The sequence below is a fragment of the Microcebus murinus genome, chromosome 14, assembly GCF_040939455.1.
Source record: "Microcebus murinus isolate Inina chromosome 14, M.murinus_Inina_mat1.0, whole genome shotgun sequence".
Classification (NCBI taxonomy): Eukaryota; Metazoa; Chordata; class Mammalia; order Primates; family Cheirogaleidae; genus Microcebus; species Microcebus murinus.
The window spans coordinates 72,891,120-72,910,036 of record NC_134117.1 but is presented as its reverse complement, the minus strand read 5'-3'; the positions used below and the strand labels follow the sequence as shown (position 1 = coordinate 72,910,036).

Below are 18,917 nucleotides of genomic sequence, written 5' to 3'. Positions count from 1 at the left end.
CTCAGTGGTCCTGATTTGGGTTCTTTGAAGGACCAACCTGAGATTCTGGGGCATAGGGAGTTCCAAGACTTGAGCCCCGATGTAAGTTCCAGCTAAAATGATTTTGTTCACTCGGCCCAGATCCTGGCTCTTAAGAGCAAAGCTGCTTTTCTGAGGTAAAGAGCAGCCCCATCTGGAGGAAGACAAGGCTGAGAAAGAGCTAGATTTGCACGGCTAGAAGCAGCGTGTGATCCTTGTGCTCCACAAGCCACCTCTAACTGTGAAACAATGAGAGGTGTATGCTAGGTTTTAGAAGAGAGGTTCGCTGGGCCTAAGGCAAGGGGCAGGTCTGCCCAGGAAATGTCACTTCATCTGCAGGTTTTTCTTTCTGTTTTTGTTTTTGTTTTTTTTTTTTGGAGACAGTCTCACTCTTGTTGCCCTGGCTAGAGTGCAGTGTCAGCCTAGCTCACAGCAACCTCAAACTCCTGGGCTGAAGCGATCCTCCTGCCTCAGCCTCCCAAGTAGCTGGGACCACAGGCATGTGCCACCATGCCTGGCTAATTTTTTCTGTATGTTTTTAGTTGACCAATTAATTTCTTTCTATTTTTAGTAGAGACCGAATCTCACTCTTGCTCAGGCTGGTGTCGAACTCCTGAGCTCAAACTATCCTCCTGCCTCCGTCTCCCAGAGTGCTAGTATTACAGGTGTGAGCCACTGTGCCTGGCCCATCTGCAGGTTTGAGAGAGTCTGGGGAAAGAAATACCACCTACTATTGAGACAATTGTCTTAAACTCCCCAATGGCCTTTGACTTTTTTCAAATTCTCCATTCTTTCAGATCCTGAGGGACCCTCACATCATGCTCCTTACCATAGGTGGCCTTGAGAAATGTGGGTGCTTTCTCCATCCTGTTGTACACATTCAGAAAGCAGTGCAAGGATAGAACTTCCTGGAGTACCAGTTTTTGTCTAACATGAAAGATGAAAAACACGGAGCTCTGGAGAGTGACTGTCCAGGTCATCCCATTCATTAGTATCCTAGACAGTAGTCAGAATTCCTGACGTAAGTTAAAGTCAGTTTCCGTCAAAAGACTGAGAAAATACTGCCAAGGTAGTTAAGGGCCAAAGGGCATTCTCCTACAGGAGCACAGTGTATCCAGCCAGTGTGTAGAGTTTTATAGGCAGGAGAATCCAGGAGGCTCAGGGCAGGGCAGGCGAATGTGGCAATCACTACACTACAGACACCCTGCCTCAGAGCTCCTGCCATCCATTCTTTCTTTTACAGCTCCGCCTTCCTAGTTCTGTAAGTGTTTTCTGGCACAGCAGAAAATGATCAGATCTCAGGTGAGTTGTTTATTTTTTGTTCCCTATTTGGTTTACAATGTCTTAGATTAGAATGGAAATGTAGAAATAGATGAAAATCAACTTCAGAGAAAATATAAAAGAGTTCATCAATATCAGGACAAAGCAGTATGCAGAATTATGTAGGTTCCATGATCTTTCAGCAAATTTGTTTGATCTTTCTGATGGTCATAGTAAAATGCTGTGTTCTCTGTTATATGATTTGCATTGGCTATTAAAAGAAATCAAGAATTCTGCATGAGACATGAACAGTTATTGGCATTGAAGTCCAAAAAATGTTCTTTTCCTGTAGGTAACATAGTAAATATCTTTCAGTGAGTACCAGAAATCAGTGCAGCCTGCTGCCTGTGATTGCTCCTGAGGGGAAGCAGAGCACTTTGTGCTAGTGGAGTACTCAGTTGGTACATGTTTCTAAGGGTCTGCGTGCATCCCTTAGACCTTTTTCTGATGGTTCCTGCTTGATCGAGGCATAGAACCTTGCATATGTGCGAGAGAGAATGGATTATGTCACCTTCAGATAAACTCCTTAAATATTATGTATAGATTGGACAGCAGATAGGTTAAAGTTATATTTTCTGGCAAATGTCTCACCATTTCCATTTTGTATTTCAAACTGCCCAACTTGCTGGATCTATCTGGTAAGGGATACCAGTGACCTTATTATGGCAAATGTCATGGATACTTTAGTGCTTGCCTTAATTGAGCATTCTGTCCAGTTGATGCTCATGGCATGTCTCCCAGAATGTCTTACTGTTTGGTTTCTGATCTGGTCCTTCCTCTGTGATTATTTCTTTTTTGTCCTCAGTGAAGTGTAAGGGACTGACATATTTTCCTAGTTTAAGAATTAAATTTAGGCCGGGCGCGGTGGCTCACGCCTGTAATCCTAGCACCCTGGGAGGCCGAGGTGGGCGGATTGCTGAGGTCAGGAGTTTGAAACCAGCCTGAGCAAGAGCGAGACCCCGTCTCTACTATAAATACAAAGAAATTAATTGACCAACTAATATATATAGAAAAAATTAGCCGGGCATGGTGGTGCATGCCTGTAGTCCCAGCTACTGGAGAGGCTGAGGCAGCAGGATTGCTTGAGCCCAGGAGTTTGAGGTTGCTGTGAGCTAGGCTGATGCTACGGCACTCACTCTAGACTGGGCAACAAAGTGAGACTCTTGTCTCAAAAAAAAAAAAAAAAAAAGAATTAGTGAGTAATGTACGTGCTCTGCCCAGAGCGTTTGAAAGTAATGTGCTCTAGTCAGGCTCCCTGTGATAAACAAGGCTGTTGCCTAGAGGTATAACAAAGGACCTGAGCTGCAAGTGAACAAGAGCTACCCAGCCCCACAGCATTGGGGGTCTGGAGCCACACGATAAACACATTGTTCCTGTGATTGCTGCTTAAACCCCATAATATGGCTGGTTAGTCAATGACTGGTAAGACCCCTCAAGAAAAGGGGCGACCTAAGCCATGCACAGCTGCCAGAGGTCAGCCTAAGATCTTAGAGGGTAACCCTAAGAGAAGCTGGGGATGAGAAATTCCCCTGTGGCTTGCCTTGCCCACCCTTGCTAATCTCAGTCCTTTATCTATGCCTAGTGCCTCAAGCAACCACCTGGAAATTCTGAGTCAGGGGATATCTGCTTCCCTAAGGCTACGCATTCCAGTTTATGGCCATTGCTGTAATGCCTGGGTGGTTATGTACAAGGAACTAATTTTAATTTTTTAGAGTATAAAAATAAAACTGACCCGGAGTATTATTACTCGAGTCAACCATCTGTATGTGTGTCTGTGTTTTTCTTTGTGTTCTGCATTTGTGTTTTGTGTTCTGTGTTCATCCTCCATCCTGTAAACGGGCCACGGCAGTGGAGTCTTCTTCTTCTTCCCGCTTCTTGTTATTACTGCATCTAGGTGTCCATTCTTGATCTCTTACTATCCTCACTTTCCTGGGCTTGCTGACGTGTGTCCTTTCCTCTCTGAGGTTACACCATCTGCTGAGATGCTTGGCTCTGGATCTCTAGCCTAGACTTCTCTACTTTAGACTCTAATGGCCAACTTTCTGCTGGTCATCTCTGTGTAGCTCATCCAAAGGCCCCTCAAATTTCACAGATCCAAAGAGAAAGTTGTTATTTATAGTCTCCAGTTTTCTCCTTTCTTTCCCATAGAATGTCAGCCAGTTCATCATACAAATGACAAACATTTGTCTTTACTGCTGTCCTTTACCTGCAAGTAGCACATCCAGTCAGTGATCAAGTCTTGTGACTTTCAAGTTGTTAATCTTTCTTTCTTTTTTTGAAGTTGAGGCAAAGTGCATAAATCGTAAGTGCACAGCTTGATGCATTTTCATATGCCACACACCTGGATAACTGTCACCCAGATCAAGATGAGGGGCATTTCGTTTTCTGTGCTGTGGAAGGCTGCCTTGTATTCTCTCCAAGATTGTACTTGCCCACTGTCACATAAGGGTAACTGTTATTTTGACCTCTGTCATCTGTCGAAAATTAGGGACCATATATGTGAGGATCTCTTTTTGAATTCTCAGTGGTGTTGCAATTGTCTGTTTATCAAGCCTTGTGCTGATACCACCCAGCCCTTATTATTGTAGCATTATAAAAGTGTTCATATCTGCGGGTATAAGTTCTCTAACTTTGTCCTTTTTTTTTTTTTTTTTGAGACAGAGTCTCGCTTTGTTGCCCAGGCTAGAGTGAGTGCCGTGGCGTCAGCCTAGCTCACAGCAACCTCAAACTCCTGGGCTCAAGCAATCCACCTGCCTCAGCCTCCCGAGTAGCTGGGACTACAGGCATGCGCAACCATGCCCGGCTAATTTTTTCTATATATATTAGTTGGCCAATTAATTTCTTTCTATTTATAGTAGAGACGGGGGTCTTGCTCTTGCTCAGGGTGGTTTTGAACTCCTGACCTTGCGCAATCTGCCCGCCTCAGCCTCCCAGAGTGCTAGGATTATAGGCGTGAGCCACCGCTCTCGGCCTCTAACTTTGTCCTTTAAGATTGTCTTGGCTACTTTAGGTCCTTTGTATTTCAGTATAAACTTTATAATCACCTTGTCAATCCCCTTGCTTCCTCACACCCCTAATCTGCTGTACTTTAGTATTGTATTACATCTATAGATCAATTTGGGAGAATGGTCATATTAATACTAACTTTTTTCCATTCATCAACATGACGTTACTCTCAGTTTACTTAAGTCTTTTTTCATTTTCTCAGCAGTGTCTGGCACTTTTCCATGTGGATGTCTTATACTTCTTTTGTTAACTTTATCCTGGGTATTTGAAAAATTTTTCCCCATTTGGGTGTTGCTAGTATGTAGTTGGTTTTTTATTTTAAAATTTTTTTTTTTTTTTTTTGGAGACAGAGTCTTACTCTGTTGCCCAGGCTAGAGTGAGTGCCGTGATGTCAGCCTAACTCACAACAACCTCAAACTCCTGGGCTCAAGGAATCCTTCTGCCTCAGCCTCCCAAGTAGCTGGGACTATAGGCATGTGCCACCATGCGTGGCTAATTTTTTCTATATATTTTTAGTTGGCCAATTAATTTCTTTCTATTGTTAGTAGAGACAGGGTCTCACTCTTGCTCAGGCTGGTTTTGAACTCCTGACCTTGAGCGATCCTCTCGCCTCTGCCTCCCAGAGTGCTAGGATTACAGGCGTGAGCCGCCATGCCCAGCCTGTAGTTGGTTTTGTATATTGAACTTGTACTCAGTGATCATTTATTAATTCTAACATTTTATCTGTAGATTATTTTAGATTTTCTACTTACACTTATATTTTATATGAAAATTTCTTCCTTCTTAATCTTTAAACTTTTATTTATTTTTCTTTCTTTATTGCAGTAGCCCTAACTCTGATGTTCAATGAAATTGCGGTATTACATGCTTATTTTCTTCCCAGTCTCAAGGGAAAATTTTCAATGTTTTATCATTTAGTATATGTTTACTATCAGTTTTTTGTTAGATATTTTTTGGACATTATTATTGAGATGATTATATGGTTTTCTCCTTTTTTCTTTAAATAGATTGATTGATATTAACCTATTGATTGAGATAATTCTGTTAATGTTTTGATTTTCAAATGTTAAATCAGTCTATTTTCTGGGGAAGGGAGGAATCACACTTGGGGTCAATGTTCTATCCTTTTAAAATATATTTTATGATAAATTGTTAGGGATTTTTGTGTCTTTGTTCTTGAGATAGATTATTTTCCTTTATTTTTTTATTTTTTAGAGCCATTTTTTTTTTTTTTTTTTAGGTCTCACTCTGTTTCCTGGGGTAGAATGCAGTGCTGTGATCAGAGCTCACTGCAGCCTCAAACTCCTGTGCTCAAGTGACCCTTCTGCCTCAGGCTCCTGAGTAGCTGGGACTACAGGTGCACAGTGCCTAGACTGGCTAATTTTTCTATTTTTTGTAGAGATAGGGTCTTGCTATTGCCCAGGCTGGTCTTGAACTCCTGGACTCAAGCAGTCTTCCTGCCTTGGCCTCCCAAAGTGCTAGTATTACAGGCATGAGCCACTGTGCCCAGCCCCAGCTAATCTTTTTTTTTTTTTTTTTGAGACAGAGTCTTACTCTGTTGCCCTGGCTAGAGTACCGTGGCGTCAGCCTAGCTCACAGCAACCTCAAACTCCTGGACTCAGGGGATCCTCCTGCCTCAACCTCCCAAATAGCTGGGACTACAGGCATGTGCCACCATGCCCGGCTAATTTTTTTTTTCCGTATATTTTTAGTTGGCCAATTCGTTTTCTTTGTATTTTTAGCAGAGACAGGGTCTCGCTCTTGCTCAGGCTGGTTTCGAACTGCTGACCTTGAGCAATCCGCCCGCCTCGACCTCCCAGAGTACTAGGATTACAGGCGTGAGCCGCCGCGCCCTGCCTCTTGATAGGAACTTAAGTCTTCACCGTGGCTCGCCCCTTAATATTTTAAGTCAAGGTCAACAGTGCCCTCTAGTGGTTAAGTCTTAGTCTTCCTCTTACATGACCTTGTAGACGCATTTGGCTCTATCGATTACAGGTATATCTAATTTATTGTGCTTTGCAGATAATTTGTTTTTTTTTTTTTTTAGAAGTTGAAAGTGTGTGGCAACCATGCTTTGATGAAGTCTGTGGGTACCATTTTTCTAACAGCATGTGCTCACTTTGTGTCTCTGTGGCATATCTTGGTAGTTCTCACAATATTTCAGACTCCATTATATCTGTTATGGTGATCTGTGATCTGTGATCTTTGATGTTGCTGTTGTAACTGTACTACACCCATATAAGATGGCGAACTTAACAAATGTTGTGTGTGCTGTGACTGACTGTTCTACCACCTAGCTGTTGCAGTCTCTCCCTTTCCTCGGCCCTCCCTATTCCCTGAGACACAACATTGAAATTAGGCTAATTAATTATCCTACAGTAGCCTCTAAGTGTTCAAATGAAAGGAAGAGTTGCATGTCTCCTAACTCTTTCTAGCTTTAAATCAAAAGTGAGGAAGGCATATTGAAAGCCAAGATAGGCCAAAAGTTAGGCTTGCTTCAAACAGGCAAGTTATAAGTGCAAAGGGAAGGTTTTCGAAGAATGATAAGTAAGTGAAATAGCCTCATTTTTGGTATGGAGAAAGTTTTAGTGGATGGGATAGAAGATCCAGCCAGCTACAACAACATTCCTTTAAGCTAAAACCTAATCCAGAGCAAGGCCCTAACACTCTTCAATTCTTTGAAGGCTGAGAGAAATGAGGAAGCTACAGAAGCTTGAAGCTAGCAGAGGTTGGTTCATGAAGTTTAAGGAAAGAAGCTATTTTCATAACATAAAAGTGCAAGATCGGCTGGGCGCAGTGGCTCTTGTTCTTAGTACTTTGGGGTGCGGAGGCAGGAGAATGGCTTGAGCCCAGGAGTTGGAAGTTGCAGTGGGCTATGGACAAGGACACCACTGCAGTCTAGCCCAGGCAACAGGGTGAGACCCTGTCTCAAAACAACAATAACAAAAATGTGCAAGTGCAAGATGAAGCAACAAGTGCTGATGTAGAAGCTAAGATCATTGATGAAGGTGGCTACACTAAACAACAGATTTTCAATGTAGACAGAACAACCTGTTGGATGAAGATGCCATGTAGGACTTTCATAGCTAGAGAAGAGAAGTCAATGCCAGACTTCAAAGAGTCAAAGGACAGGTTGGCTGTCTTGTTAGGGACAAATGCAGCTGGTGACTTTAAGTGAAAACCAATGCTCATTTACCATTCTGAATATCTTAGGGCCCTTAAGAATTATGCCCAAACCTGTATTTGTAAATGGAACCACAAAGCCTAGATGACAGCTCATCTTTCTATGGGATGGTTTACTGAATATTTTTAAGCCCACTGTTGAGACCTACTGCTTAGAAGAAAAGATTGCTTTCAAAATATATACTACTCATTGCCAGTGCACCTGTTTACCAAAGAGCTCTGCTGGAGATGTCCAAGGAGATTAATGTTGTTTTCATGCCGGCTAGCATGGCATCATTCTGCAGCCATCAATCAAGGAGTCATTTTGGCTTTCAAATCTTATTATTTAAGAAATATATTTATAAGGTTATAGCTGCTGTAGATAGTGATTCCTTTGATGGATTTGGACAACGTAAATTGAAAACCTGAAGAGGATTCACCATTCTAGCTGCTGTTAAGAACAGTCATGATTCATAGGAAGAGGTGCTTTGTAATCCCAGCTACTTGGGAGGCTGAGGCAGGAGGATCACTTGAGGCTGCAGTGATGGTGCACTGTGATGGTGCCACTGCACTCCAGCCTGGGTGACAGAGCAAGATCCTGTCTTTAAAATGAATAAATAAATAAAACTATCTACATTAGCAGGAGTTTGGAAGAAATTGATTCCAACCCTTGTGGATGACTTTCAGGGGTTCAAGACTTCAGTGGACAAAGTCACTGCAGATGTGGTGGAAATAGCAAGAGAACTAGAATTAGAAGTACAGACTGGGCCAGGTGCAGTAGCTCACGCCTGTAATCCTAGCACTCTGGGAGGCCGAGGTGGGCGGATTGCTCAAGGTCAGGAGTTCAAGACCAACCTGAGCAAGAGCGAGACCCCATCTCTACTAAAAATAGAAAGAAATTAATTGACCAACTAAAAATATATATAAAAATTAGCCGGGCAAGGTGGTGCATGCCTGTAGTCCCAGCTACTGGGGAGGCTGAGGCAGAAGGATTGCTTGAGCCCAGGAGTTTGAGGTTGCTGTGAGTGACCTAGGCTGACACCATGGCACTCTAGCTTGGTCTCAAAAAAAAAAAAAAAAGTACAGCCTGAAGATGTGACTGAATTGATGGAATCTCATGATAAAACTTGGACGGATGAGGAGCTGCTTCTTGGGGATGAGCAAGGAGGGTGGTTTCTTGAGGTGGAATCTGCTCCTGGTGAAGGTCCTGCAACATTGTTGAGACAACAAAGCATCTAGATATATTATATAAACTTAGTTGATAAAGCAGCAGCAAAGTGTGAGAGGTTTGACTCCAATTTTGAAAGAAGTTCTGTGGGTAAAATGCTACCAAACAGCATCCCATGCTACAGACTGCAGAGAAATCTTCTGTGAAAGGAAGAGTTAACGGATGCAGCAGACTTCATTGTTTTAAGAAATTGCCACAGCTACCCCAGCCTTTAGTAACCACCACCCTGATCAGTCAGCAGCCATCAACATCAAGGCAAGACCCTCCGCCAGCAAAATGATTACAACTTGCTGAAGGCTCAGATGGCTGTTAACATTTTTTTTTTTAGCAATAAAGTAGTTTTTAAATTAGGATTTGTACATTGGTTTTTTTAAATGTAATGCTATTGCACACTTAATAGACTAACAGTAAAGTGTAAACGTAACTTTTATATGCACTGGGAAACCAAAAGATCTGTATGACTCACTGTATTCCAGTATTCACTTCTTTGCGCTGGTCTCGTATACCTGTACTTTTTTCTTGTGATTGACTTTAATAATTTGGCTTATAGGAGACCACATTCTTTTAACTTTCCTTTGCTCTCATTGTTTGCTGGTTTCTCTTTTTCATCCTAGTTCTGCATATTCATGTGCAGTCCTTGGTCCTTGTCCTTTCTCTGAGGTCCTTCCTCTTGGCGATGTTGTTTGCTTTCATCAGTACTTTCCTAATAACTCCTGGGGCCTGGTCATTCCTGATAATATCTCTAGCTCAGATTTCTTCCTGCACTTAGGATGCATATATCTAATTGTCCACTCTGCGTCTCCACTGGAGTGTTTTATAGATCCAAGCTCAACATGACTAAAGCTGGCTTCCTGGATTCCACCTCCCAAACCTGCACCCTCCGGAGCCCTCCTTCCCCTTCCTGTTTGATAGCAGACCCCTCGGAATCATCTTCGACCTGTTTCTCTCAGCGTGCCACACTTTGTTTGTCAGCAGAACGTCTGGGCCATACATCCTGAATATATCTAGAGTGTGACACCTCTTCTGGTCCTCTCTGTGATATTTCTTGCCTGGGTTACAGCAAGAGTCACACAGCAGTTTCTCTGCTGCTCAGTCCTGGTTCCTGGCATAGCATCCAGTGTACCCTCGAAGGATGGGAGTTGAGTTATTCTATGTTCCTCTTGTGCCTTTTACATAAAAGCCAAAGTTCCAGTAGTGGGTTATGTGGCCCATTACTTTTCTGACTTCTCTGGATCACTCTGCTCCGGCCTGACTTGCCTTTTTGCTGCACATGCCAGGCACAGCGCCACCTTTGTCCTCGTGTGAAATGTGCCCTCTTCCTGGAGCGCTTTCCCAGGGAGCCTGTGGCTCCTTCTTGCCGCCTCAGGACCATGTATGTCCTCTGCACAAACTCCCACCCCCTTGCCTTGGTCCACTTTGTATTTTCGACATAGCACTTCTCATCCAACATGCTCTGCGATTTTCTTCTTATATTGTCGATTGTCTATTTTCTCCCTCTTGGGTGAATGTGATCCTCTTGCAGGCTTTGTTTTTCACTGCTGTCTCTCAAGTGCCTAGGGTAGTGACGGGCACATAAAAAGTATTCAGAAGTCATTGAGTGAGTGAACTTTTATGTATGTTTAGTTTTAGACATCTCCTTTGTAAGTACTATGTATTAATAGTGCAATTTTTTAAAATCCAATTTAAGATTTTCTACCTTTTTTAACAGACTTAATATATCATTGCTTGAGTGTTTCCTTGTTTTATGTTTTATATTTACTGAAATATATATATTTTTAAGAGACAGAGTCTCACTCTCACCCAGGCTGCAGTGCAGTGGCGCCATCATAGCTCATCATCACTTTGCACTCCTGGGCTCAAGCGATTCTCCTGCCTCAGCCTCCCAAGTAGCTGGGTGTGGGTGCGCACCGCCATGCCCAGCTAATTTTTTTATCATTTGTAGAGACGAGGTCTTGCTATGTTGCCCAGACTGGTCTCAAACTCCTGGCCTCAAGCCATCCTCCTGCCTTGGCCTCCCAAAGTGTTGGGATTATAGGCATGAGTCACTATACCCAGCCAGAAATGCATTTTTATATAGTGAGGCCTAGGGTTTTTTTTTTTGAGACAGAGTCTTGCTTTGTTGCCCAGGCTAGAGTGAGTGCCGTGGCGTCAGCCTAGCTCACAGCAACCTCAAACTCCTGGGTTCAAGCAATCCTGCTGCCTCAGCTTCCTGAGTAGCTGGGACTACAGGCATGTGCCACCATGCCCAGCTAATTTTTTCTATATATATTAGTTGGCCAATTAATTTCTTTCTATTTATAGTAGAGACGGGGGTCTCGCTTTTGCTCAGGCTGGTTTTGAACTCCTGACCTTGAGCAGTCCGCCTGCCTTGGCCTCCCAGAATGCTAGGATTACAGGCGTGAGCCACCGTGCTGGCCTTAGGTTTTTTTTTTTTTAATGACAGATTATCTCATTTATAATTATGTCAATCTCATTTTATCATCCTTTGCCTCATGAAATTGAAATTTTGACCTTACCATATATTAAGATACTGTTTCTATATATTTGAATCTATTTCTAGACTTCTTCCTTTCTTCTGATACATTTTTCTTAGGATTAGAGGAGCTGCTTTGTAATAAATAGTAACATTTAGCAAGGCACGCTCCCTTTATAGTTTTTGTTTTGCATATACCTTTTTTCCTCTTTGAATTAAAAATAAAATTATATTCAGTGGATCTTCTCCACCTGTTATAATAACAATTGAAAAACAACAACCAAAAAAGTTGGCTTACTAAATGAAATTTTCTTAAAATTTTATGTTAATTTTGGTGGTTCAATATTTTGATAAATAAATCTTATCTCTGAGGAGCATTGTTTTATGTTCTTCCAAAACATTTTTTAAAATAATTTTATTGACTCATATACCATATAGCTTACCCTTTTAAAGTACACATTTCAGTGGTTTTTAGAATAATGTATTCACAGAATATTTTCTTTGCCTCTAAAAGAAGCCCTGTACTCATTGGCAGTCCTTCCCCATTCTTCCCTCCTCCAGCCCTTGGCAATATTAACCTACTTTCTGTCTCTGCATATTTGCCTATTCTGGAAATTTCATATAAATAGAACTATACAATGTGTCCGTTTGTGACGGGCTTTTTTCACTTAGCATACACTGTTTTCAAGGTTTGTCCATGCTGTGGCATGTTTCAGTATATCATTCTTCTTTACTGCTGATTAATATTCCATTGTGGGAATATGCCACATTTTGTCTATTCAATCATCAATTAATGGACATTTGGGTTATTTTCACTTTTTTTTGGCTATTATTAGTAATGCTACTATGAACATTTGTGTACAAGGTTTTGTGTAGACCTATATTTTCAGCTCTTTTGAGTATATACCTAAAAGTGAATTGTTTGGTAACTATTTTTAGCTTTTGTGGAACTATAAAACTATTTTCCATGGTGGCTGCACATTGACATTTCCACCAGCAATATATGAGGATTCCAATTTCTCCATATCCTTGCCAATACTTTTCTATTCTTTTGGTTGTAGACATCCTAATGACTATGAAGTAGTATCTCACTGTGGTTTTGATTTACATTTTCCTGATAAATAATGATGTCAGACATCTTTTCATGTGTTTATTGGCCATTTTTATATCTTCTTTGGAGAAATATCTATTAAAATCCTTTGGCCATTTTAAAAATTGGATTATTTGTCTTTTATTATTGAGTTGTAGGAGATCTTTATATATTCTGGATATAGGTTTCATACCAGATTTATGATTTTTCCCAACATTTTAAATAATTTTTGATCTGAATCATACATTTTCTAGTTATTTATAATTTTTGATATTCTTCCTAAACTTTCTTTTTTCTCACATTTTCATTATTAAATGATTGTTGCTAATATTTAATATAATTAAAAGTGTACATCTAATTGTTCATGAGCTAGTGCTTTTTGTCTGTGTCTAAGATTAATATATTGATGTAATGACTCATGTTGATTGGTTTCCTATCATTGAACTGGCCTTACATTATTAGAAAAAGACCTATATGATTTTTCATGTATTTGAAAAAAATTATTAAGCACCTTTTATATTTTAGGAGCATGGTTCACTAAGAACAACAGCCACTGCTTTCATAGAGAGCATATTCTAATGGGTCATGATGTATACATATATATATATATCTATGTATATGTGTGTATACATATATATATCTATGTGTGTGTGTATATATATATATATATTTTTTTTTTTTTTTGAGACAGAGTCTTACTCTGTTGCTGGGGCTAGAGTGCCGTGGCGTCAGCCTAGCTCACAGCAACCTCAAACTCCTGGGTTCAAGTGATCTTCCTGCCTCAGCCTCCCAATTAGCTGGGACTATAGGTGCTCACCACCACACCTGGGTAATTTTTTGTTTCTATTTTTAGTTGGCCGGCTAATTTTTTCTATATTTAGTAGATACGGGGTCTTGCTCTTGCTCAGGCTGGTCTGGAACTCCTGACCTCAAGCGATCCTTTTCCCTCAGCCTCCCAGAGTGCTATGATTGTAAGCCTGAGCCATCATGCCTTGCTGTATTATTAATATTTAAAAATATATACTCCTGCACTTAGTTTGCTAATATTTTGTTGGGGACATTTGCATCAAAATTACAAGAGAAATTTTCCTATAATTTCTGTTGTACTACTTTTTTAAGGTTTTGGTATTAAGATTCTTCCAGGCCGGGCGCGGTGGCTCACGCCTGTAATCCTAGCACTCTGGGAGGCCGAGGCTGGCGCATTGCTTAAGGTCAGGAGTTCGAAACCACCCTGAGCAAGAGCGAGACCCCGTCTCTACTATAAATAGAAAGAAATTAATTGGCCAACTAATATATATAGAAAAAATTAGCCGAGCATGGTGGCGCATGCCTGTAGTCCCAGCTACTCGGGAGGCTGAGGCAGGAGGATCTCTTGAGCCCAGGAGTGTGAGGTTGCTGTGAGCTAGGCTGACGCCACGGCACTCACTCTAGCCTAGGCAACAAAGCGAGACTCTGTCTCAAAAAAAAAAAAAAAAAAAGATTCTTCCAGTTCAGTAGTGATTTGGGGGCTTTCCATGTTTTGTGGAATAGCGTATGACAATATGAGACTCATCTGTTCTTGAAAGGCTAGCTAGAATTCAGTGAAAAGGTTCCCAGCCTTGCTGGCTTTTACATCATCAGCAGATTTGCAAATGTCATTTTTATTATTGGTCTGATTATGTTCTTTAGGGATCAATTTTATTAAAATTTTATTCATAAACAACCTGCTTCTTCCTCTATATTCTCAAAATTTTTGCTGTGAAGTGCCATGTATGATTCTCCTATAATTTACTACTCTTCCATCTTTGTGGCTACCATGTTTCCCAAAAATAAGACCTAGTGATGGGCGTGGCTACGCAGGGCATCTGCACAACCCATGCATTTCATTGAGGAGTGGTAAAGAAGACCAACAGCCCTTCTCATCTGCCCCATCGTGACAGCTACTATCCCAGAGGTGACTGGAAAGGTGTGGGCAGCCCCACCAACAAGGGCGGCTCCCCCCGTCAGGTCCCGGCCATCCTGTGCGTGCTGCAAGTTGAGGCTTTCGGGGGGGAAAGTCTCCTCAGTGCAGTGAGGAGCGGGACGCACCGCTTTAGGTATTGTGTGGCCCCAGGGGGAAGGAGGAAAGCTGTGGCTGCCATTTTACTCAGCACTGTGGGCCTCTCTCACCCCCACAGACACCAGGGGACAGGGGAAAGCTTCAGCAAGCAGTCTCCTACTGAGTCCAGAGAGATCATTTCTGCTCCACTGTGCAGATTGGACCCAGTGCTCACTGGATCTGTGATAAATCAGCCAGCCTTGCTCATTTAATGAGAGCTCTATTGCTCAACATGAGAGATTGGGGCCAATGGTTCTAAAGGAAATAGAGTTGCAAGAAATTCAGGATGGAATTCGGGGTTTGGAGAGTTATGATGATGTTCCAGAAGACTCTATTAACTCTATTTGAATAAATGTAGATTGTTGTACCATACTTAAAAAAAAATAACACATCCTCTGGAAATAAGCCCTAGGGTGTCTTCTTGAGGAAAAATAAATATAACCCTGTCTTATTTTTGGGGAAACACAGTAGATGCCTTTCCTCAGTGATGTATATTTTTCCCTTCTCCTTTTTCTCTCCTAATTTTTCCCATTTGGTATGTAAACTCTCATGGGACATACTGAAAAAAAAATGGTTGTGGTTGTATTTAGTCTTCCTTATTTATTTTGGCTTTATTATAATTTTATTAATTTTAGATTTTATCTTTATTTTTTCATGCTTTCTTTGGTTTATTTTATATTTTTATTTCATGGTCCAATAAGAAGTATATAGGTTTATTTTGTTTTTATCTTATTTTTAAGGTAAATTTAGAGTTTATAATTACTTTCAATCTTTATTTTATTTTTTATTTATTTTATTTTATTTTATTTTTTTTGAGACAGAGTCTCACTCTGTTGCCCAGGCTAGAGTGAGTGCCGTAGCGTCAGCCTCGCTCACCTCAGCCTAGCAACCTCAAACTCCTGGGCTCAGGCGATCCTCCTGCCTCAGCCTCCCGAGTAGCTGGGACTACAGGCATGCACCACCATGCCCGGCTAGTTTTTTTTTTCTATATATATTAGTTGGCCAATTAATTTCTTTCTATTTATAGTAGAGACGGGGTCTCGCTCTTGCTCAGGCTGGTTTCGAACTCCTGACCTCGAGCAATCCGCCTGCCTTGGCCTCCCACAGTGCTAGGATTACAGGTGTGATTTAAAGACAAGTTTTTTCTGATAGCTTTAGTTGTGCCTCTTAAGTTTTCATGTAATGTATGCCCTGTTTGTTTGCTTTTGTTTCTTTTTCAGGCAGGGTCTCACTCTGTCCTGTCCCCCAGGCTGGAATGCAGTGGTGTCATCATAGCTCACTGAATCTTCCAACTCCTGGGCTCAAGCCATCCTCCTGGCTCAGCTTCCCGAGTAGCTAGAACTACAGGGGCAGGCCACCATGCCTGGCTAATTTTTTATTTTTTTGTAAAGACAGGGTCTCACTTTTGCTCAGGCCGATCTTGAACTCCTGGACTCAAGCCATCCTGGCTCGGCCTCCCGTAGTGCTGGGATTACAGGTGTGAGCCACCATGCCGGCCCCACCCCTTCATTTCTTTCTAGGAAATTAGTAATTTGGATGTTGATTACTTTTCTTTCATCTAAAGGTTTTATTTAGAAACTCTTGTTTTATGAGTCAGTGACTTTTTGGTGAGATTACTTTTTTCATTTTGGTATTATAGCAATAAACAGGCAATGTAGCTTGTAAAAGCTGTGATTTGTAGATGTCAGCAATATTTTCTCTAGGAGGAGAGCATAACATAATGGTGATAAGTGGGGCTTTGTTGTCAGATGACAACCACTCACATTTTCTCTGATAATTCGTATATTTTTTTTTTTTTTTTTGAGACAGAGTCTCACTCTGTTTCATGGGCTAGAGTGCCGTGGTGTCAGCCTAATTCACAGCAACCTCAAACTCCTGGGCTTAAATGATCCTCCTGCCTCAGCTTCCCAAGTAGATTTGGACTACAGGCATGTGCCACCATGCCTGGCTAATTTTTTCTATATATTTTTAGTTGTCCAACTAATTTCTTTCTGTTTTTATTTTTATTTTTTTGAGACAGAGTCTCACTTTTGTTGCCCAGGCTAGAGTGAGTGCCGTGGCGTCAGCCTAGCTCACAGCAACCTCAAACTCCTGGGCTCAAGCAATCCTCCTGCCTCAGCCTCCCAAGTAGCTGGGACTACAGGCATGCACCACCATGCCCGGCTAATTTTTTTTTGTGTGTGTATATATTTTTAGTTGGTCAATTAATTTCTTTCTATTTTTAGTAGAGACAGGGTCTCGCTCAGGCTGGTTTCGAACTCCCGACCTCGAGCAATCCGCCCGCCTCGGCCTCCCAGAGTGCTAGGATTACAAGCATGAGCCACTGCACCTAGCCGTATTTTTGGTTTTATACATCCATCTTAGTTTACTACATATATTAGATGAGATTGGGTGTGTTCAGGGTGGTATTGGTATGGCCATAGAGAGTTTACTAAATATATTTCAATCTAACATGATAAAATTTATATCATAATTTATACTATCGATTATACTTTTTCAGAAGGTTTACTTTGGCTTGTTCAGATTTCTTATTATTTCATTTTCCACTTTGTTAGTTTGGTAGTTTTCTGGTATTCATTTCTCTTAGCTACCAACCCATGCCTAGTTATTGTAACTGAGCCTATGTCAGAATTAATTCGTTGCTTTCTGCTGCTCCATGGTGTAGCGATTGCCACTCTCCTCCTCCTCTATCTCCTCCTAGATGATTTTAGAAAGCTTTAATCCATCCACCGCACCTCACCCCGTACCCAGACAACTGTAATTCTTATCCTTGTTTCTGGTATTCCTACAACCCCACTCCCATGAGTTCTTTTAAATTTTTCTCTTTGTCTTTGGTTTTCTGCAGTTTGAACATGATATGCCTAATACAGGGTCGGGGGTATGCATTGTATTTATACTGCTTGGCATTTTCTGAGCTTCCCGAATCTGTCGTTTTAGAATGTTTTGGCTACTATTATCTCAAATATTTCTTCTGCTCTGTTCTTTTGTCTTCTGGTATTCTAATTATTCATGTATTATACCTTTTAATGTTGTCCAACAGTTCTTGGATGTTTTATTTTGTTTATTCCTTTTGCATTTTGGTTTGTGATGTTTCTGTTGACCTATTTTCAAGTTCTGGTTCTTCCCTAAGCTTTTTGTGTGATGAACCCATTGAAGGCATTCTTCATTTTTGTTACTATGTTTTTGACTTCTGGCATTTCTTTTTAATTCTTTCTCAGAATTTCTGCCTCTCTTCTTATATTACTCATTTGTTCTTTTCATTTATTTATTTTTATTCTTTTTTTTTCTTTATTTTTCTTTGTTGCCTTTTTCCACGTTATTCATTTGTTCTTGAATGTTTTCTACTTTTTTACATTCAGGTCCTTAGCATATGAATCATAATTTTAAAAAATTCCCTGATAATTCCAACATCTGTGTCGTGTTTGAGTCTGGTTCTGATGATTGCTTTGTCTCTTCTGAGTGGTTTTTCTTGCCATTTAGCATGTCTTGCAATTTTTTGTTGAAAGCTAGACATGTTGCATCTGATTATAGGAACTGAGGTAAACAGGCCTTTGTGTGAAGATTTATGTTATTCTGGCTAGAAGTTGGACTGGACTTAATGTTTGTTGTAGTTCTGGGTACCAGAAGCTTCAAATTCCTTTACTGTCCTTGTTGTTGTCTCCCCTCTTGACTGGGTTTCCATGCACAATCCTCTTGAAGGAGAGTTTGGGTCTTGCAGCTCTTTCAGCTGTGATAAGCAGTTACTGCACTGGAGCCTGTTGGTGTGGTGGTGGCTTTTGGGGAGGGAAGCATTGCATAATCTTGGAATTAAATCTCAGGCTTTCAAAGGGCCTATGTCCCTGGGCTGTGACCTTCACAAGCGTTTCTAATAAGCTAGAAACAGGTATAATTTTAAATGCTCAGGAAAAATGTTCTGTACTCTTGGGATCTCCATCTGGACCTGGCAGTCTCTGTCGTTCATCCTATATTCTAGGATATTTGCATAATTTTTCATTTATGTCCATTCTGTTTCAGAACTTCATTTGAGAGTATTGACTTTGGTTTTCACAATTCAGCAGTCAAGTTTTTTTTAACTTTTGAGAATTCTTTCTTGTTCTCTGATGGATTCTTGTAATTGAAGTCAGTTCTACTTGAACTATTGAAGCAGTTTCCTGCTGAAATCTGTAAGAGCATCATTTGGAGTTAAAAGCAGATTTTCTTCCATTTCTTGCTGTAATTCTGTTTTTTCCATATTCAGTTGTTTTGCTTATCTTTAGTTCTTACTGTTATGTCCTTGGTTTTCCTAAAATATCACTGCTTTTTCATTCCCAATTCATTTTCCGTAAGTGAAGAACTCTTAGGCTTAGTGTAGGTTGCTAGTTTTATTTTTATGCTCAGAGAATTTTATTCTCATTCTTCTTGGCCTGTTCCTCTCTAGGCTCCCATGTGGGGTCCCCTCAGATCCTGTCCTTGTCCTTTGTCCTTTGCCCCCTTGGTCTCTCTCCTGGGGAGCATCTGACTCACTGCTGGTTTCAGCAGCCACCAAGACACCAGTGACTCCCCT

General features: G+C 41.0%; 1 protein-coding gene across 1 annotated transcript in view; it reads left to right on the top strand.

The window, feature by feature from the left end:
* Nucleotides 1-18,917, top strand: part of ZNF487 (zinc finger protein 487) — a 56,615-nt gene that overhangs the window by 24,165 nt on the left and 13,533 nt on the right. The window contains 1 exon segment of the mRNA XM_076010252.1: nucleotides 1,262-1,320. The gene's annotated coding sequence lies outside the window, so the exon portion shown is untranslated.